General features: G+C 35.9%; 1 protein-coding gene and 1 pseudogene across 8 annotated transcripts in view; both read left to right on the forward strand.

The window, feature by feature from the left end:
* Positions 1-20,347, forward strand: part of LOC140602551 (BEN domain-containing protein 5) — a 1,370,322-nt gene that overhangs the window by 162,426 nt on the left and 1,187,549 nt on the right. The gene's annotated exons all lie outside the window — the stretch shown is intronic.
* Positions 1,694-1,812, forward strand: LOC140603263 (U2 spliceosomal RNA; annotated as a pseudogene).

Here is a 20,347-nt window from a genome sequence, read left to right on the forward strand (position 1 = left end):
AAACTTTTCTAATCTGGCTAAGGAAACAGACTTCCAGGGCTAGAACATGCAGAGAACATTACACAAGCTGAACTCAAGGAAGTCCACATCAAGACACATAATAATTAAAATGGCAAAAGCTAAAGATAGAGATTCTTAAAAGTAGCAACAGAAAAGCAAACAGTTATGTACCAAGGAAACTCCAAAAGGTATCAGATGATTTTTCAGCAGAAACTTTGCAGGCCAGAGGGAGTGGTGTGATATGTTCAAAGTACTGAAAGGAAAAAAACCTACACCCAGAATACTGTACCCTGCAAGATTATCATTCAGAATGGAAAGAGAGAAAAAAATGTTTCCCAGACAAAAGTTAAAGGAGCTTATCACCACTAAAGCAGCCTCACAAGAAATGTTGAAGGTAATTTTTTAAGTGAAAAGAAAAGACTATAACTAGAAGTAAGAAAATTGTTGAAGAAAAATTTCACTGGTAAAAGCAAACATATAGTAATGGTAGTGGATTAATCACCTATAAAGCAATATGGAGGTTAAAACACAAAAGTAGTAAAATCAGTTATATCCACCAAAAGTACTCTAGGGATACATAAAATAAGCTGTAAAATATGACATTACATACATAAAATGTGAACCGGGGTGTAAAGATTTAGTGCTTTTAAGCTGTTCAAACTTAAATGACCATCAACTCAATATGGACTGTTATACACGTAGGATGTTATATATGAACCCCATGGTAACTACAAATCAAAAACCTGTAATAGATATATACACAAAAAAGATAAAGGAACCCAAGAATAACACTAAAGAAAGCCATCAAACTACAAGGAAAGAGAGTAAGAGAAGAAGAAACAAAGGCGAACTACAAAAATAATCAAAAAACAACAAATTTGCAGTAACTAAGTATCAATAATTACTTTAAAAAATTCAATATTTACTTTAAATATAAATGGACTAAATGCCCCATTCAAAAGACCTAGGATAATGGAATAGATGAAAAAACAAGACCCATACACTTACCTTTGCGAGACTCATTTCAGACCTATAGACACACACTGACTGAAAATGAATGAATAGAAAAAGATATTCCGTGCAAATGGAAGCATGAGAGGAAGAAGCCAGGGTAGCAATACTTACATCAGACAAAATGGATTAATTAATTAATTAATTGATCGATTGATTTTTAAGTTGTAATTATTTGAGAGAGACATAGAGATTGATTGAGAGCATGAGCTGGGGAAAGAATAGAGGGAGAGGGAGAAGCAAATTCTCTGCTGGGCAGGGAGCCCAATGAAGGGCACAATCCTAGGACCCTGGGATCATGACCTGAGCTGAAGGCAGGTGTTTAACTGACTGAGCCACTCAGATACCCCTAGACAAAATGGACTTTAAAACAAAAGACTGTTTTAAACAAAGCAAGAGACAAAGGAGGACATTACATAATGATAAAAGGATTAATCTAACAAGAAGATAAAACAAATGTAAATATCTACGCATCCAACATAGAAACACTTAAATGCACAAAGTAAATATTAACAGACATAAAGGGAAAATTTACAGTAATACATCATAGTAGCGGACTTTAGAAACAACTTTTATTTATCTATTTTATTTGAGTATAGTTGACACACAATGTGTAGGACATGATTCTACAAATCTTTACATTATGGTATGCTCACTATAAGTGTAGCTACTATTTGTCACAGTCACTTGTCTTCCTTTTGGCTAAGATCAAGTATAGTATCTGTTCTTATCAGTTTAATGGTAGGGGACTATAGCACCCCAGTTACACCAATAGATGGATCATCCAGACAGAAAATCAATAAGGGAACAGTGATTTTTGAATGATGTTAGACTAAAGGGACTTTATAGTTATATACAGAACATTCCATCTAAACAATAGCAGAATACACATTCTTTTTGAGGGAAGATGAAACATTTTTCCGGAATAGATCATGTTAGGCCACAAAACAAGTCTCAATAAATTTAAGAAGATCGAAATTATATAAAGTGTCTTTTCTAACCACAGTGGTGTAAAACTAGAAAACAGTTACAAAAAACAAACTAGAAAAAAACCATGAGCACATGGAGAACAAATAAAATGCTACTAAATAACCAGTAGGTCAACTAAGAAATCAAAGGAAATTAAAAAAAAAAAAAAAATGGAAACAATTGAAAATGGAAACACAGTAGTCCAGAATCTTTGGGATGTAGCAAAAGTAGTTCTAGGAGGGAGGTTTGTAGTGATACAGGCCTATCTTAAGAAACAAGAAAAATCTGAAAGAACATAACCTTATGCCTAAAGGAACTATAAAAAGAAGAACAAAGCCCGAATTTAGTAGAAGAAAGTAAGTAATGAAGGTTAGAGTAGAAGTAAATAGAAACTAAAAAAACAAAACAAAAAAACAAAAAAAAAACAAAAAAACCCAAAAGATCAATGAAAAAAGAGCTGATTCTTTGAAAGTATAAGCTAAATTGATAAATCTTTAGCCAGACTCCTCAAGGAAAAGAGAGGACTCAAAATCATAAGGAAGGAGGAGAAATAACAACTGATTCATAGAAATTGAAGGAATTTTTAAAGAATATTATAAAAAATAATATGCCAAAAATTGGACAACTTAGAAGAAATGAATAAATTCCTAGAAATATATAATCTTTAAAACTGAATCAAGAAGAAATAGAAAATTTAAATGGATTGATTACTTATAATGAAATTAAATTGGTAATCAAAAAACTCCTAACAAGCAGTCCAGAACCAGATGGCTTACCAGGTGGATTCTACCAAAGACTTAATAGTTAACACCTATTCTGCTAAAAAATATTCCAAAAAATAGAAGAGGAAGGAAAACTTCTAAATTCATCCTACAATGCAAGCATTACCCTGATATTAAAACCAGAGAGATTAAAACCCCCCTCCAAAAAAGACCCCAAAAACTATAGGTCGGTATCTCTGATGAACATGAAAATCCTCAAGAAAATGTTAGAAAACCAAAATCAGTAATATATTAAAAAGATCATTCACCACAATCAAATTGGATTTATTCCAGGGATGCAAAGATGGTTTAATATGTAAAAATCAATCAATATGATACACCACATTAACAAGAGGAAGTATAAAAACCATGGAATCATCTTAGTAGATGCAGAAAAACCTTTTGACAAAGTTCAATATCCATTTATGATAAAACCTCTGGCCAAAGTGAGCATGGCCAGAATATAACTCAATATGATAAAGGTCACATATGAAAAACTCACAGCTAACATAATACTCAGTGGTAAAAAACTGAAAGCTTTTCTTTTAAGATCTGCAACATGATTAGGATATCCATTCTCACTACTTTGATTTAACAAACTACAGGAAATCCTACCCATAGCAGTCAGATAAGACAAAGAAATCAAAAGACATACAGGTTGGTAAGGAAGAAGAAAAAATTTCATTATATGTGGATGACATAATACTATATATAGAAAAGCCTAGTGGCTCCACCAAAACTGTAACTAATAAATTCAATTAGGTTATAGACTGTAATAACAAAGTAACAGAGAAACTAAGAAATGATCCCATTTGTAATTGTATCAAAAAGGATAGAATACCTAGAAAGAAATTCAACCAAGGAGATGAAATACCTAAATTTGAAAAGTGTGGACATTGATAAATTGAAGATGACACAAACAAATATAAAGATATACCATATCCCGTATTGTAAGATTTAATATTGTTAAAGGGTCCATGCTACAGGGTCAACATAACCCCTATCAATATACCAATAGCTTTTTCATAGCACTAGAACAAATAATCCTAACATTTGTACAGAACCACAAAAGACCCTGAATAGCCAAATCAGTCTTGAAAAAGAAAACCAAAGTTGGAGGTATCACAAGCCTATATTTCAAGATATACTACAAAGCTATAGTAATCAAAACAGTATGGTACTGGCACAAAAATAGACAAGGGTCCAATGGAACTGAATAGAGAGCCTAGAAATATACCCACATTCACATGCTCCATTAATCTATGACAAAGGAGGCAAGAATATGTGGTAGGAGAAAGACAGTATTCTTTAATAAATGGTGCTAGGAAAACTAGACATCTACATGCAAAAAATGAAACTGTACCACTTTCTTATGCTATACATAAAAATAAACTCAGAACCATAAACATTCTAGAAGAGAACATAGGCAGTAATTTCTTTGACATATTGTAAAAAAATATTGTAGCAATATTTTTCTAGATATGTCTCCGCAGACAAGGTAAAGAAAAGCAAAAATAAACTATTGGCATTGCATGAAAATAAAAAAACTTTTGCATAGTGAAGGGAACCATCAAAAAAACCCCAAAAGATAACCTACTGAATGAGGGAAGATATTTGCAAATGATAAATCTGATAGAAGGTTAATATCTAAAATATATATAAAATTTAACAACAAAAAACTCAATCTGATTAAAAAATGGGCAGAGGACCCAAATAGACATTTTCCCAAAGAAGTCATACAGATGATCAACAGAAGAACTTCTAATTGGTCACTGAGAAATTTATGTGGATATAGTTAAATATTGAATGCTTAAAACAATGGCAATGATAGATACTCAATGCATGTTACTTAAATGAATGTTATATAAATAAATAAGTAAATAAATATAGAGGCTTCCTGGTAACTTTCTCTTCACAGAGTACACTAGATAACATGGACTCATTTGTAAAAACTCACCATGTGTTACTCCTGGTAAACCTTAGGTTCTGATGGAAAATAAAACTAATAATTCCTAATATTTACATAGCATTTTATAATTAACAAATTGTCTTCACATCTATTATGGTCTCATAAATCCTAGACAAAAAGGAGTACAAGCATTTTACTCCTATTTTTGGAAAAGGAAATTGAGGTTCAGAGAAGTTAAGTGACATGCTTAGCAGCACACAACTACCAAATGGTAGAATCTGGAATTCATCTCAGGCCTATCTGACCTCCGAGCCTGTGCTCATATCCCTTAGTTCCTGGTTATTCAACATTGATCCATTTATTTGCTGCCTTATTCATGACAACTGGAATATTTCCAAATTGGTGTACAAGCAAATAGCCAGTGTGATGTGCTATAATAGTTCATAGTACAGCAAGTTGAGACCCTTTAAATGGAGTAGATGGGAGTGTAACTGTTATCACATGGGGAGCTTTAACTCACTCCTGGTTCAGGGTTTGAATATCTCATCTGGGAATGCTAATTACATCTATCCATACCATACCATACCATACCATACCATACCATACCATACCATACCATATATTGTTCCTCATTGATGAAGGTAGATAACTGGAATATCTAGAAATTGATGGAGAAATGTGACATTTGTGGATTTGGAGAACTTAGTCCTTTAGGAATGGTCAGTAAAATGTCATAGGTTTGATATTGACAGTTAAGTATATGTTGTTTTTTTTCCTTCCAAGTTTTTATTTAAATTCAAGTTAGCTAACATATAGTATAGTATTGATTTCAAGAGTAGAAGTTAGTGTCATCAGTTACATATAACACCTAGTACTCATCATAACAAATGCCCTCCTTGATACCCATCACTCATTTAATCCATCCCCACCCACCTCCCTTTCAGCAACCCTCAGTTTTTTCTCTAAAAAAAAAAAAAAAAAGTATAAGTTTTAGAAGTACATTGACCTGTTTGTATGTTGTAGGTGTGGATTCTAGTTCATATGCTCAGCAAGAATGTCAAATTATTTTAGTTTATTTAAATCAAATTAATCTGACTCTTGTCCTCTGCCTCATTGGGATTTTGGGAAATTCAATTTTCCATCTTCACTGAGGCTCTGGCTCTTCCCTACCATTACCTAAAACATCAAGAGGCATATGAGATGAGGTCTTCTGATTTTGAAATGTCTAGACACAAACATTCTTTTTTTTTTTAAGATTTTATTTATTTATTCATGAGAATACACAGAGAGGAGAGAGAGAGAGAGAGAGGTAGAGACACAGGCAGAGGGAGAAGCAGGCTCCATGCAGGGAGCCCAACATGGGACTCGATCCCAGGTCTCCAGGATCATGTCCCCGGCTGTAGTAGGCGGCGCTAAACCGCTGAGCCACCGGGGCTGCCTGACACAAACATTCCTATCATCCAAGCTCATGTAGCTCCTTAAAGGCAAATGCTTACTGCAAGCTGGGAATGGGAATCTTTATGGAGGCCTTTGACTAGACCCAGAGCCCTAGTGCTCAGAATTCTTCCCTAGGTGCCCTTGCAGCCATGCCCTGCTGAGGACTGCCAGGGAATACCTCTTCCTTCCACCATTCATGGGATCCTTGATGTTTATCACTTTATTAATGTGTGGGACTATTTCCTCCCTTTTTCTGTTTCCAATGTTAGTCCCTTTTTCTACCAGTATAATTATGGCTAATGTGAGGAAGGACAATGTTAGAGACTACTTCTGCCTTTTTACTGTCATGAACCTCCCCTGAGGCAAGAGATCTGAAAGAGCCTGGAGAAGAATGTGTATGGTGTGTGTATGTTTTTGTTTGTGTAGTAGGGGGTTATGTCTAGTGTGGGGGGAGATAGAATGTGGGGTATCATATACAAAACACCAAAGCAAATCAACATGTCAATAAATTATTTTACAAAATAGTTTACTCTTCGTGTGATTTTCTAGATATGTCTCCTCAGCCTGGGAATCAGAAGACCTGGCACTTATGTATGTGGCCTTGGGCAACTCACTTAACCTCTCTCAGTATGTGATCTAATCACTAAAATGGAGTAATGGAGCCTGTCCTGCCTAGTCAGCAATACTGCTATTACAGGCATATGATAGAAGACAGGGAAATATTCTGTAAATTGTTAACATACTATAAAATATAAGGACTTTTGGTTTTGTGAATTTGTGGCAAGAGATAAATTTCTCACTATGATTTTAAAGTAATAAAAAACCCTTGGATGGGTCACAAATAATTTCCATTCACAGTTTACTGGCAAAAACGTGTACTATGGCCATGTCTGTATTCAGGAGGGCAAAAAGTGGAATTCTCCCAAGTGTCCTGAAAGTGAACACATAACGACGTGTTAGGGAAATATTGAATAGCTATTACATGCGAGGTACTATGGAAGAAACATTATAGACCTTATCTCTAATTCTAAGGATGTTTTGAAATGGGCAGTATTTCAGGTGAGGAAGCTGAGGGTCAAAATTTAATTTACTTTTAGTAAATGACAGAGCCAGGATTTGACCTTCATCTAACTCAAAGGCTTGGGTTCTTTCCTTTGGATCACATACTTCCTTTTATCCTGCTGTTTTGTTGGCCACGTATGACTTGTAATGGAAGATTTAAGTTTAGGTTAATTTATTTCTCAATTGTATCAAAATAATTGTATCAATTATATCAATAAAAATAACTAATATTTACTGGGCATTAGGAGCCCTAAGGTCACATCTGGATTTTGTTTTTCTCATGCTTTGTAATGACGAGGTCTGGGGCCTGTATTTTGGGGGTTGGTAGATGATCTCTGAAATACTGTAGAAGTTCATTTTATGTTTCAACTTTACTGGGCTATGGAATGCCCAGACATTTGGTAAAATATTATTACGGGTGTGTCTGTGAAGGTATTTCTGGATAAGATTAACATTTAAATTGGTAAACTAAATAAAGCAGATTGCCCTTCCTAATGTGGGACAGCCTTATCTGTAGAAAGTCTTCATATAACAAAAAGGCTTGAACCTTACTAAGGGAAAACTCTTCTTGGCTGGGTGTCTTGAGATGGAACATCAGTTTTTTTCTGTGTTTAGCTGAACTAAAACATTGGCTCTTCCACGGTTTTAAGATGGTTGGCATTTGCCTGGAACTACACCATTGGCTGTTCTAGAACTCTAGTTTGCTAACTGTGGATCTTGGGACTTGTTACCCTTCATAGTAGTATGAGCCAATTCCTTATAATAAATTTCTTTCTACACAGACACACAGATACACAGATATATTGGTTCTATATCTGTGGGGAACCCTGACACAAACAAGATTATGTGATTATGAAGTTCATCAGTAACAAGGAAGAGTTGATGTTTACAGGAGAGGTTCAGACTCACTTCTCTTTTCAGTCAGCATTTTATTGAGGATCCTTGATGGAATCCTTACATTGACATTTATACATTGTCTTATCATATGTGTATTAAGTGGTTGTTACCACTAGGATGACAATTGACCACGTTTGATTTAAAAACATTTTTTTTTCCCCCTGAAAACACAGGCTGCCAGTACAGATCAATGTCATCACTTTTCAGGTAACATTTGGCTTACCTTACCTAAAACAAGTCACAAAAAATGAAGAACAGAAAGATGGATTCTTTTCCAAGTTTTAGATTTTCTTCTGACAACTATTCTGCAACCCCAGGCATAGATTAATGAATGGAGTATGCACAAAGTGATATCAGCTCACATATATGACATTACTCAGATGTCTCCAACTCCGGAAAAAGCATGTGAATGATTTATGGAATTGATATTAATCTCTTTCCAGTAAATGCATTACTTCAGATACATGGGAAATTGATGTTACTACTCTAATGCCAAATTAATTTCTTTCTTGCTGGATCAGCATTGTAAATGGAATTAGATGTTAACCTTTTATACATCTAAACAGGGTAAAATATGGAAGCAATTTTATAAGTAAAATTTGTATGCTCATTGCTGAAGGGGAGGGTATGTAGTTTTGTTCTTTGCATGCTTCTTCCTGAGATTTGTGGATCCAGTGGTATTGGATCATATTTAAAGTATAACTTAATATCATTTAGGCATTTAGGAATAGAATGAGTATAATTGAATCTGAATATTTAACACAGGACTATAAATAATAGTATAGCAAATGAGAATTATATGTTATTAAAGATACCCAAAATTCTAAAGAACGACACTATTTTCCAAGGGAAATTTTATCCAAGAATTATCAGTTACTAGTCAACAAATATTTTTAATCCATATGTAGACATAAATGAAACTGGAAAATTTTCAGGCTAGCCTCTTCCTCCTTCCATATATTCTTGGGCCGGTATGATCTTGTTTGCCCTGTGTTCCCAGCTTTTTGTGGCTTTTGCTTGCTCTATGGTTGATTTTGGCCTTCTCAACATTATCTAATAAATTCAGTCTTATATTTTAATTCTAAATTATCAGAAGGAAAATGTTATTGGTTCAGCTTGGGTCTGGTCAGTTGTGATTAAAGAGAAGAGTCTTGATATATAAGACTCCCTTTTAAGGGCTGTGAGTAGTACATATTCTCTAAGAAGGGGCTGTGGATTGAAGGGAAGTAATAGACCTCTCTTTTATAGTTGGGCTTGCCAGACTGCAGTGGCTTGTCTGGCTTGACAGATCTCTGAGTTTGTGGACCAGCTGCCATGCATACCTTTACTCTTCTTGGTTCCCAGTAGTTAGATACACTGCTGATGGGCATTGCCTTTTATCCCAATATGCCTTATCTCTGAGCCAGTCTTGACCGGAGGATAATGTCTGTGAGAAGTATCAGAGTTGTTGCTAAGTAGCAACTAGTTGCTGCCTTGCTATCTGATGTGTAAGAGACAAAAACCTGGGCCCTTGTCTATAAATTGTAGCATTTCTTGCTTTATTTCCATTGGTATAAGTCTACAGCACTGGATTCTTTCTTGATACCTAGTTTTTTTGTGCCATTGTTTTACTTAGCTTAGAATTTTAGAATTATTATCTCTTTAAGCTTGGGATATTGCCTGAACCCTTGCCCTCATGATTGGAATCTGGGTGGGGTGGCCTGATTTTTTTTTACCATGTCTATACTCAGATTTACTTTGTAATTTTTCCAATCACTATTTGAGATCCAGATATGAATAGACAGATTTCCCTGGACCACTAAGTGACAATTATGCTTGGTCTACATTACTGCCTACAGATAGGCCTTTTGGATCCTTTTCAGCTTGAAATCATGGCTGAGCATTTTCTGTTTTTTAAGCACTATACATGAGACCCCCTGGCTTTCTTCTCTGGGATCACTGTCCTACTGACCCAGCAGTAGATCCTGAAAGCATACTTTAATTGTGACAATACTGTCACTCTAGTTGCATCTGTAAAGTGGTACAGGTGAGAGTCAGAGGTGGTAGTAATAGAAATTTGGTGTTTGCCTTATCTTTGTTTCAATATTTTTTGTACTATTTGTTTCCACAGAGAATTTTGATCTAGGATTTCTGCTCTTTATTCCCTATTCCAGATGACTTTTGATAGCACAGTACCAAGATATCCCTTCAATGGTTTTATTTCTATTGGTCCTGTATTATATTTGTACAACAGTTGCCAGGAAGTAGAGGAAGGTGTGGGACAGGAGGAAGAGGAAAAGATACATCTGACATAGTCCTTACTCTCAGGAAAACTCAAATTCCAGTGAAGGATGTAGTGCATATCTATCAATAATACCAGGGAGTAAATCAAGCAAGGGAGAGATGATTGGATCCTTACTCATTAATTACTCAAATATTTATTGAGTGTCCAGCTGTGTTTGGTTCTGTTCGAGGCAGTGGGTATAAGATTGGATTGATGCTGTCAAGGAGCTCAGTCTGATGGGGAATTCAGGTAATTGCACTAGGAAGCTACAGAGGCTGATAGTATTCAAGTCATCAGCATCTCTTATCTCACTGTTCTTTAAATACACACTATGCATGTTCTCACCTCAGGGACTTTGCACTTCTATTGCCTGAAATGCTTTACTGCCAAGATCTTTTCACTTCATTCAGGTCTCTGATAAAATGTTACTATATCAGGGAGGTCTTTACTGGCTACACAACTAGTATAGTACTTTCTTTTCATCTCTCCCATCCCTCTTACTCCATTTTATTTTTGTTCTTAGCATTTATATTAGCAGATTTGTTATATGTATGTATGTATGTATGTATGTATGTATTTATAAATTTGATTATTATGTCTCCTCTAGAATGTAAGCTCCATGAGAACAGGATTGTGTCTGTATTGTTGAATGCTTTATATTCTCAGCATGTAGTATGCTGTCTTGGCATAATGAGTGCTCAAAAAATACTTGTTCATCAAGTAAGAGAATGAATAAATTAATGAATCAAATACAAGTGAGTAGAATTTGTATAGGGTGTGATAGAGTTACCAAAGATGAGTTGTTATTTTTACCTGTAGACAAGGGGTAATGTCAAGATATGTCATCGGAGAATGGAAGGAGTAAGGGTAAACAGTTTTGTCATGTGGTGCTTGCACATGCCTTTTCAGAGGTATAGTTGATGAAATAATATTCCATAGTTTATAGCAGGAGAGTATGTCTTAATCGAGAGCTTTATTTTTTTCTGTGTATTTGTATACTTTTTAATGCCTTCTGCCTACTAATGGGTAGTCATGAGCTTTTCTGCTGGGTTGTTTTGTGAGGTAGGCAGAGACCAAGGTTTATTTGTGCATCATCAGAGCCTGACACATGTGGTTGGTACTTACTTTGCCAGTAGTAGCTTTTTTTTTTTCTTTAAGATTTATTTATTTGAGAGAGGGAGAGTGAGTGAGTGCTTGTGCATGGGTAGGGAGAGGGGCAAACGGAGAGGGAGAGACAATCTCAAGCAGATCTCTGCTAAACACAGAGTCTAAGGTGAGGCTCAATCCCAGGATCCTGAGATCATAACCTGAGCCCAAATCAAGAGTCAGACACTTAACTGACTAAGCCATCCTGGCACCCTAACTTTTTTTTAAAATGGAAATTAATTATAGTTCTCTTAGAGATGGAACATCCTAGAATTCTGTGATTCTCCTCTGACCTGATACTTTTACAGCTATTGTTTAAGATTCTTACACATGATGTACTTTTTGGTCCATTAAATGTTATAGATCTGGCTTATCTCCCATATCTTTCATCTGGAAGATCATATATCTACTTCTCTCATTGCCCTGTAATGATTTATTTACATGCAGATTTTCAGCTGTTGGAGGATAGGGGCTTCCCTTAGACTCTCTTTTTTACAGTGTAGCTTGGTATAATATCTGGCACACAGTAGCTCTCTAGTAAATGTGGAATGAATGAATAGAAAATTAATTCATCTAAGGGTAGAAAATTAATATTAAGGAAACCCAGGAGAAAGAGAAAAGATCATTTGTGTAACAGGATAGGTGATAAATTTTAAACACTTTAGTGTTGCATGCTGAAATACTTCAATAGTTTTCCTAATGTCAGCATTCCTACAATAACCCTTTGGCCTAGTGCCCTTTTCCTTAAATATCAATGTTCATAGGTTATGTGGAGCCACTTGTGAGTGATCTTGCACTCTATTCTTCCTAGGCTTGCACCTGCATATCATTGTTCTTTAGGTGAGAAAAATGTAGATGAATACATCTACGTATTGCATGTAGATATATTTAGCATATCATCATCATGCCATAGCTGTCTCCAAATGTACACATCCATGCATCTAGCCCTGTGGCTCCTGCTCTTAACAGCTCCAGAGTGTAGGTGTGAGTAGCTAGCAATCTTGAGTAGAGGGGCTCCTATGGATATTTCTCCCTCCTGTTCCACCTTGGATGTATTACTATGCCCAAATTATCAGAATTCAGCAAATGTTAGTTATGAATGTTTTAGCAGTGTGACAGAAGGGGAATGACTATAATTGAAGCAGCACAGTGGATGTATTCCTTTAATGTCTATGTCTATAGGTTCCAATTTTCCTTAAGAGTTTCATTTTCTTCTTTGAACTTTCATTCATTTGCTCAGCAGATATTTATTATTAATTATGTACAGATTATGTACAGCTTCTGTACAAGATTTTTTTTTTACAAAGATTTTATTTGAGAGAGAGAGAGACTGAGCAAGAGAGAGAGATTTATAGAGAGAGCACAAGGAGGAGCGGTAGGCAGAGAGAGTGGGGGAGAAGCAGCCTCCCTGTGAGCAAGGAGCCCAATGCGGGGCTCCATCCCAGGACTCTAGGATCATGAGCTGAGCTGAAGGCAGATGCTTAACTGACTGAGCCACCCAGGTGCCCCGTACAAAATTTAATTAGCAGCAACCACACCACAACAAAAAGTCAATGAATATTTTTTGGACATGTACTTTTGTGCCCAGCCCCGTGGCATGTTGCACAGTAGAGGCAGTGTGGGAGAAGGGAAAGAACATATATTTTGGAATCAGATAGCTCTGGATTCTGATTTACCTTTGGTTTTTGCTAACTCTGTGTTTTGACAAAGTATTTAGATTTCATACGGTTCTACCTTCTCTTTTCCTACTGTGATTGTGACCATGTTGAGGAAACTTTATTTCATTCTAAAGGCACTGAGGAGTTACTGAAGGTCTTTAAGGAGGGAGTAATGTGATTCAAGCTATGCTTCAGGAAAATGACTTGCATAAAAATATATACAAGATATTGAAAGGTTAGAGGCCTGAGGAAGAAAGGTAAATTTAAAAGTTACTACAATAGTCCTGGCAGCCTGAACTAAGGCAGTCACAGGAGTTAGGTATTATGGAATGTTCGGGGAAAAGGGAAAAGCTCTTTCTATACTTTGGTTTATGGACCTGAAATTCAGAGTTCTGTTACAATATTTTATCAAATCCGGATTAGATTGTAGTTGCACAGTGCTGGTGTTCTCCAAAACGTCATTTATGGTTTTCTAAGAATATCACTGGATATTATTAGGAATGAATTTTTAGTGTCCATCCTGTGCAGCTGAAAACCTATTGCAGAAAAAAATGTAATGTTCAACAGTATTAGTCCATTGTTAACACATAACTGTTCATATTTACACTGATTGATTATCTTCAAGTGCTTAACTGCCTAGTAGGTTCAGATTTTTCCATGTTAATTTTGATTTAGTTTTTTTTTTTTAATTTCTGAAACCAAACAGGCAACAAAACCATATATTATCAGAAGCTATCGAGAACTTCAGAATCTATAACAATAAAATAATGTGAAGGTAAATTACCATAATATACAAGGAGATTTCATAACCTACCAATCTTCTATAGACTTCTAACTTGAATCATACTCATGTACAAATTATCTGTATATTATGATGTCACAAACATAAATTAGCTCCTACCATGTTAGGAACAGGACATTTTTGGATATCTTCAACATAGTTTTTTCTCCTAATATTTATAAATATTTAGGAATAGTAGGTTGTCTTGTGCAAGTAGTGACATTCTTAAACTAATAATTCATTGCTAGAATTTTGAGTCTCACTGGACAGAACAGAAATTTGGAAGAAATGACACACACACATATATATACATACACACACATATATATATACACTATTTTTATTTTTTAATAGTAATAGAGAAGGAGTTGAGTTATAATAATATTGATCTTATGTAATTATAACTAAATTCAGTTCTGTACAGTTATAAAGGAGATTGTCTGAGAGGTACCACAAATGCATTGTGCCCCATGCGTAGTGATTTTAACTCTGATCTTCCTCCTGCCTTCGCTGTTTGAGTTTACAGGTACCTCCATCTACTCTTTCATGCAAATAAGAAATCTTCTCAAGGCTGGGACTATGCTAATTTGTCTTTGTTTTTGTTGCTTCACATAAGGGCTTTTAGGTGATATATAATCAATAAGTAGAAAAAATAGAAACAATTGGAAGGTACTTCTATAAGCTTCACCACTATATCCACCCACTAACCTCTCTGACCTTATATACTTTTTCTTTCCTCCTTTTACTAGATGAACCCTTTCTTGTCTTATCTGAGGTTAATCTTTCTACTTGCACATTACATCCCATTTCCTCTCACCTACTCAAGGATATTGCTTCAGCAATTCTTCCCCTTATCTTCATTATTGTTATTTTTTGTGTACTGTATCATTTTCATCAGCATATCAATAACCTGAGATTTCTCCTATTTTTTTATTTTTTTATTTTATTTTTATTTTTATTTTTATTTTTCTCCTATTTTTTTTAAACTACGTTTTACAGACACAGGGTGAGGGAATGGATAAAAAAAGAAAACCCATCTCTATGTTGCTTATAAGAGACTCATTTTAGGCCTAAAGACACCTGCAGATTGAAAGTGAGGGGATAGAGAAACATTTATAATGCAAATGGATATCAAAAGAAAGCTAGAGTAGCAATACTTAGATTGGAAAAGTAGACTGTAAAACAAAGACTAACAAGAGACAAAGAAGGGCTCTATAGTAATGAAGGGGACAATCCAAAAGGAAGATATAACAATTGTAAATATTTAAGCACCCAACATGGGAGCACCGAAATACATATAATAGTTAATAAACATAAAGGAACTAACTGACAATAATGAAATTATAATAGAGTACTTTAACACCCCACTTACATCAATCAACAGATCATCTAAACAAAATAATCAACAAGGAAACAATGACTTTGAATGGCATAGTTGATCAGATGGATTAAATGACTATATTCAGAACAGTCCGTCCTAACAAGAGCAGAATACACATTTTTTTTCAAGTGCACATGAGACATTTTTCCAGAATATATCACATATTAGAACAAAAAACAAGCCTAAACAAATTCAAGAAGATCAGAGTGATACTATGCATCTTTTCTGACCTCATTGCTGTCAAACTAGAAGTCAACCAAAAGAAAAAAATTTGGAAAAACCCCACATACGTGGAGGTTAAAGAACATCCTACTAAAGAATGAATGGATCAACCAAAACATAAAAGAAGAAATAAAGTTTCTGCTTTTCTGGGACTGGGCTTTCCCGTCCTGGGGGCACTTGCCATGCGGACTTAGCCCAGCTTCTCTTGGGGGCCCTCCCCCGTTGGATGTTTTTTTATTTCTTTATATTTTTCCGTCTTCCTACCTTGATAGAAGCGCGAACTCTTATCACTGTAGCATTCCAGCTGTTCTCTCTTTAAATCTCAGGCTGAATTTGTAGGTTTTCAGGATGATTTGAAAGTTATCTAGGTAAGTTGGTGGGGACAGGAGACTTGGGGACCCTACTCTTCCGCCATCTTGCCCTGCCTGTGTGGTACTGGCACAAAAAGAGACACATAAATCAGTGGAACAGAATAGAGAATCCAGAAGTGGACCCTCAACTTTATGGTCAACTAATATTTGACAAATCAGGAAAGACTATCCACTGGAAAAAAGACAGTCTCTTTAATAAATGGTGCTGGGAACATTGGACAGGCACATGCAGAAGAATGAAACTAGACCATTCTCTTACACCAGGCACAAAGATAAACTCAAAATGGATGAAAGATCTAAATGTGAGACAAGCATCCATCAAAATCCTAGAGAACACAGGCAACACCCTTTTTGAACTTGGCCACAACAACTTCTTGCAAGATACATCCATGAAGGCAAGAGAAACAAAAGCAAAAATGAATTATTGGGACTTCATCAAGATAAAAAGCTTCTGCACAGCAAAAGAAACAGTCCACAAAACTAAAAGACAACCTATAGAATGGGAGAAGATATTTGCAAATGACCTATCAGATAAAGGGCTAGTATCCAAGATCTACAAAGAACTTATTAAACTCAACAAGCAAAGAAACAAACAATCTAATCATGAAGTGGATAAAATACATGAACAGAAATTTCACAGAGGAAGACACAGACATGGCCAACAAGCACGTGAGAAAATGCTCCGCATCACTGGCCATCAGGGAAATACAAATCAAAACCACAATGAGATACCACCTCACACCAGTGAGAATGGGGAAAATTAACAAGGCAGGAAACTACAAATGTTGGAGACAATGTGGAGAAAGGGGAATCCTCCTGCACTGTTGCTGGGAATGTGAACTGGTGCAGCCACTCTGGAAAACTGTGTGGAGGTTCCTCAAAGAGTTAAAAATAGAACTGCCCTGACCCAGCAATTGCATTCTTGCATTCCTGGGGATTTCCCCCAAAGATACAGATGCAGTGAAACGCCGGGACACCTGCACCCCGATGTTTATAGCAGCAATGTCCACAATAGCCAAACTGTGGAAGGAGCCTCGGTGTCCATTGAAGGATGAATGGATAAAGAAGATGTGGTATATGTATACAATGGAATATTACTTAGCCATTATAAATGACAAATACCCACCATTTGCTTCGACGTGGAGGGACCTGGAGGGTATTACGCTGAGTGAAATAAGTCAATCAGAAAAGGACAAACATTATATGGTCTCATTCATTTGAGGAATATAAAAATTAGTGAAAGGGAATAAAGGGAAAGGGGAGAAAATGAGTGCAAATATCAGTGAGGGTAACAAAAATATCAGCGAGAGAGACACCTAACTCTGGGAACTGAACAAGGGGTAGTGAAAGGGGAGGTGGGTGGGGGGTTGAGGTGACTGGGTGATGGGCACTGAGGGGGGCACTTGGTGGGATGAGCGCTGGGTGTTATGCTATATGTTGGCAAATTGAACTCCAATAAAAATTTTTAAAAAAGAAGAAATAAAGTACATGGAAATGAATGAAAATGAAAATGCAATGGTCTAAAACCTTTGGGAGCCAAAAAAAAAGTGGTTCTGAAGGAGAAGTTTATAGCAATACTAGCCTACCTCAAGAAGCAAGAAAAATCTCAAACAATTTAACCTTTTACCTAAAGGAGCTAGAAAAACAACAATCAAAACTTAAAACAAGCAGAAGGAAGGAAATAATAAAGATTAGAGCAGAAATAAATGACATGGAAACTGAAAAAAAAGGAAGAAATCAATGAAACTAGTAGCTGGTTCTTAGGAAAAATCAATAAAATTGATAAACCTCTAGCTAGAATTATGAAGAAAAAAAGAGAAAGGACTCAAAATCGCAAATGAGAGAGTTAAAATAACAACAAACACCACAGAAATACCGATAATTATAAGAGAATATTATAAAAACTGTATGCCGACAAATTGGACAACCTAAAAGAAATGGATAAATTCCTAAAGATGTATAATATATCAAAAGTGAATCCGGAAGAACTAGAAAATTTGAACAGATTACCAGCAGGGAAATTGAATCAGTAATCAAAAAACTCCCTGGGTGCCTGGGTGGCTCAGTGGTTGAACGTCTGCCTTTGGCTCAGGTCATGATCCTGGGGTTCTGGGATTGAGTTCTGCATCAGGCTCCCCACAGGGAGCCTGCTTCTCTTTCTCCCTGTGTCTCTGCCTCTCTCTCTCTGTCTCTTATGAATAAATAAATAAAGTCTTAAAAGGACAACAGAAAACACCTCCTAACAGTCCAGGAACAGATGGCTTCACAGGTGCATTCTACCAAACATTTAAAGAAGCATTAATACCTATTCTTAAACTATCTCAAAAAATCAAAAAGGAAGGAAAACTTCCAAATTCATTCTGTGAGTCCAGCATTACCCTGCTACTAAAACCAGATAAAGACACCACAAAAAAGGGAACTATAGGCCATTGTCTCCTATGAACATACATGCAAAAATCCTCAACAAAATACTAGCAAACCATATCCAATAATACATTAAAATATCATTCACCATGATTAAGTGGTTCAATATTTGTAAATCATACAATGTGATACATCACATCAATAAGAGGATGAGAACCATAGGTTATTTTTTTAGTAGGTGCAGGAAAAGCATTTGACAAAGTACAACATCCAATTCATGATAAAAACCCTCAACAAAGTAAAGTCCCATCATACAAAAATCAATGTACAGAAATCTGCTGCATTTCTATTCACCAATAATGAAGTAGCAGAGAGAGAAACTAAGAAAACCATCCCATTTAGGGGTACCTGGGTGGCACAGTAGGTTAAGTGTCAAACTCTAGATTTCAACTCAGGTCATGATCTCAGGGTTGTGAGATTGAGTCTACATCAGTCTTTGCACTGGTCGTGGAACCTGTTTAAGATTCTCTCTCTCCCTTTGCCCCTCCCAATCCCTGTTCTCTCTCAAATAAACCCCACAAAAAACAACACCCCAAAACCATCCCATTTACTATTGCACCAAAAATAATAACATACCTAAGAAGATGGAGGGTATTATGCTGAGTGAAATGAGTCAATTGGAGAAGGACAAACATTATATGTTCTCATTCATTTGGGGAATATAAATAATAGTGAAAGGGAATAGAAGGGAAGGGAGAAGAAATGGGTAGGAAATATCAGAAAGGGAGACAGAACATAAAGACTCCTAACTCTGGGAAACGAACTAGGGGTGGTGGAAGGGGAGGAGGGCGGGGAGTGAATGGGTGATGGGCACTGAGGGGGCACTTGACGGGATGAGCACCGGGTGTTATTCTGTATGTTGGTAAATTGAACACCAATAAAAAATAAATTTATTATTTAAAAAAATAACAAAATAGGTGAAATACCTGTACTGTGAAAACTATAAAACATTGATAAAAGAAATTGAAGATGACATAAAGAAATAGTAAAGCATTCCAGGTTCATGGATTGGAAGAACAAAATGTCTATACTACTCAAAGCAGCCTACACATTTAATAAAATCCCTATCAAAATACCAACAGCATTTTTCACAGAACTAGAACAAACAATTTTAAAATTTGTAAGGAACACAAAAGATCTTGAATAGCCAAGGCAGTTTTTGAAAACAAAAGTAAATCTGGAGGCATCACAATTCCAGATTTTAGGTCATATTACAAACTGTATTGTTCAGAACGATATGGTACTGGCACTACAAAAGACACACAGGTCAATGAAACGGAGTAGAAAATGCAGACATGAGCCCACAATTATATGGTCAATTAATCTTTGACCAAGCAGGAAAGAATATTCAATGGGAAAGAGACAGCATCTTCAACAGATAGTATTGGGAGAACTTGACAGCAATATGCAAAGAACAAAACTGAACTACTTTCTTACACCATACACAAAAATAAATTTAGAATGGTTTAAAGACCTAAATGTGAGACCTGAAACCACAAAAATCCTGGAAGAGAGCACAGGCAGTATTTCTCTGATATCATCCATAGCAAGTTTCTTTCTGAATAGGTCCCCTGAAGCAAGGGAAACAGAAGCAAAAAGCTTGTGCACAGTGAAGGAAACAATAAGAAAACCAACATTTGTATGGACTAAGCGAAGATATCTGTGATATCTTCCCTGATAGCCCTGATAAAGGGTTAGTATCCAAAATATATAAAGAACGTATGCAACTCAACACCCAAAAAACAAATAATTAAAAAATGATAAGATGAACAGACATTTCTTCAAGGAAGACATACAGATGGCAACACACCCACATGTAAAGGTGCTCAGTATCAGTCATCATCTGGGAAATGCAAATCAAAACCACAATGAGATATCACCTCACACCTTTTGGAATAGGCTAAAGTCAACAATATAATAAACAAGTTTTGATGATGATATGGAGAAATAGGAATCCTCATGCACCATTGGCAGGAGTGCAAACTGGTACAGCCACTGTGGAAAACAGTATGGAGACTCCTCAAAAAAGTAGAACTACTCTAGGACCCAGTATTT

This window comes from Canis lupus, chromosome 13, assembly GCF_048164855.1.
Source record: "Canis lupus baileyi chromosome 13, mCanLup2.hap1, whole genome shotgun sequence".
Classification (NCBI taxonomy): Eukaryota; Metazoa; Chordata; class Mammalia; order Carnivora; family Canidae; genus Canis; species Canis lupus.